Raw genomic sequence first — 3,025 nt, 5'->3', positions numbered from 1 at the left:
ATTTTGAGGATGGACAGTTTGACCTTGAAAAGAGAGATCAGCTTTGTAAAATGAATATCATGGAGCAGGCACTGTGTTCAAGACACCAGCGATACTAACAAATACGGTCCCCTCTCCGTTGGGCAAGCCAACTCAACACCCCCCAAATTACAGTCCTTTGGGTACGACTACACCAGATCAGGCACGGATTTGTTTATATTTATGTTGTTCTTCCATTTTTCTTAATTATACTCAAATATGTGACAGCAAACGATAGTTGTTTTGGAAAATTTTTTATATTATGTATTTATTTGTTCGGCTGTACTGGCTGTTGCTGTGCTGTGATTAAGCAGGTGACACAGCTACCGTGCTGAGCCCAGGCAGGGTCATCCTGAAGAGGGTCTTAGCTCACGACCAAGATGGCAAATCTCCTTCATTTTGCTCCAACTTCTCTTAGTCTCTTACACTGTTTATAATCAGTCGCGTGTTTTTGGAAGCCGTAAAACATTATCAAGCAGTGTTGTAATGTGAAAGATTTGCCGCTTATCTGGTGATTGGTATGTAAACAGTCAGCTAATACCCAACTCGGCTCCGGGGGGGGGCAGCTGCGTGCTGAGGCTGGTCGAGAAGCTTATTAAGTGCTGTGGGGATGGAGGCTGTTCCATGTCGTCCGTGACGTGATGCGGTGTCACACTTACCATGTGACATTTTAGTGAAATGATCGTGCCATCCCATGCGATACCAGAGGCAGGAACTCTGAGGTGTGCGGCTGCTCTCCTGCGCACCGTGATGCACCTTGAATGTTTCATAGGATATGTGATAAAGAAACACTCTGAGGAGTGTATAAAATTATAACCTAAGTGAAAATGTGCATTCTGTTATTTGAAAATATTGTCCCTTTAAGACTCTTGTTGGGACAACTATATCATAAATGTCCTTAAATCAAAATGATGGATTTCGTTCACCCACAGAAGCCGTGCTTAAAAACACAATTATTGCAGAGCAACTACTGAGGTTTCCATGACGTCTTCGCGATATTTTATCTATTATGCATGTGACAGCCGTTACAAAGAACAACAAATGTATTCCCGCCAGAAGTGTCTTATAAAAATGATAACTGATTTTCACGTCGAGGTTGAAAGATCTGACACACCCATTGTTTGGCAGGAGTGCCGGATAAGTTGGGCCGCTGCCGCGACTCCTGTTTTGCTCTGTGGTGGGCGGCTGCTGCACTCCAAGCCAGTAGGAAGCGGACTCATTCTCTGCATGGGTATAGCGACTGTGTTCTTTTTCACTAATGAGATCAGCTGCATCTATGGAACCTGTTCTACACTTACCTGAAATGTATGTAAATCTTCCAAAGGATATTAGCAATAACATTATAAATATGCATTTTTATATATATTGATATATATTGTTGGATCCTATGGTCCTGAACAGGTTAAGTGTTTAGAAAGTGCATGCATGGATCAATAACTGGTTAAATGAATTGATGACCTTATATTGGATTAATGGATGGATGGATGTAAGCTGAGGCATCGAAGGATATAGATACCCTGGAAGATTCAAGGGGCCCAGCACCCGAAAACTTAATTCATTGTAGCCTACCCTAGCCTACCCCAGCCTCGTCTACCTTAGCCTACCCTAGCCTACCCCAGCCTTGTCTACCTTAGCCTACCCAATTCTAATCTAGCCTAGCCTAACCTAGCCTAGCCCATCCTCATCTACCTTAGCCTACCATAGCCTACCCCAGCCTCGTCTACCTTAGGCTACCTTAGCCTAGCCTACCCCAATCTAGTCTAGCCTAGCCTAACCTAGTTTAGCCCATCCTCATCTACCCTAGCCTACCCCAGCCTAGCCTACCCCAATCTAGTTTACCCTAGCCTACCCCAGCCTCGTCTACCCTAGGCTACCCTAGCCTAACATACTCCAGCCTACCCTACCCAATTCTAGCCTAGCCAAGTCTAGCCCATCCTCGTCTACCCTAACCTAACCTAGCTTACCCAAACCTAGCCTACCCTACCCTAGCCTACCCAATTCTACTCTAACCTAGCCTATCCTAGCTTACCGAAACCTAACCTACCCTAGCCTAGCCAATTCTAGTATAGCCTAGCCTAACCTAACCTAGGCTACCCTAGGCTAACCTAGCTTAGCCTAGGCATTTGTTGTAAACACAGACATTTAAAAAATTACACATTTAATATTCTGGTAATTTTCTAGTAAATGTCAGACATATTAAATTTGGTAATAAAACATAGGCCAGAGTCAATGAAATTAATATTTTACATTTGATTAAAATACTGCATTAATTAGAATGGATGTGTTCATAGCACAAGACACGAGAACTTAAAAGATACAGCTGCCTGCCTTGCCTGGCAACGACAACTCGCACTTAACATACTTCAGATGCTTTGTGTAAGCACTATTCATAAATAATGTGTTTGTTGGGTGTTTTTTTGTGTAAGTCTGGGACAGTGTAAGTCAAATTTACTTGAGCAGAAGTTAAGCAGGAGGCCCAAGGTGTGACAATCAATTGTGAAAATGTACCAGTTCTATAAAGGATAAACAGGCAGCTCTTGACTTACATAAAGCCGACTTAAGTAAATCCCATCTCACAAAAAAATATCCGTGGTACGTAAAGTTAATGAAAGTGCCACCGCAAATAGGCAATATTTGCCTGTAGGAAAATTTGCATTTTATTTAGTCTTTTATTTAATATGTGTACTTTAGTATATATTACTAGTATATTTTTGGCATATGTGCTTTTTGCTATAAAGTGTCTTGAATGGTATGGAAAGGTAAATACAAAGTAACATTTGACTTCCGCTTACGGAATGCTTATGTCAATCAAGAACTGTCTGTATTGGGCTTAAAATGTTCACATCTAAATTAAATCTCTTACATCTGAACAGCAAGGAGCACTATAGCCTCAAATCTCCTGCGTTCAGGGTTGAAATTCCAGCCCTGGTGTGTGCAGATTGCATGTAGAGGAATGACTTTTAACTGCTCATAGTGAGTGTATGTGTGAATTAAACCTCCTTCCTTC

Source organism: Brienomyrus brachyistius, chromosome 23, assembly GCF_023856365.1.
Source record: "Brienomyrus brachyistius isolate T26 chromosome 23, BBRACH_0.4, whole genome shotgun sequence".
Lineage (NCBI taxonomy): Eukaryota > Metazoa > Chordata > Actinopteri > Osteoglossiformes > Mormyridae > Brienomyrus > Brienomyrus brachyistius.
The sequence above is the reverse complement of the archived record's forward strand: the minus strand, read 5'-3'. Positions refer to the sequence as shown.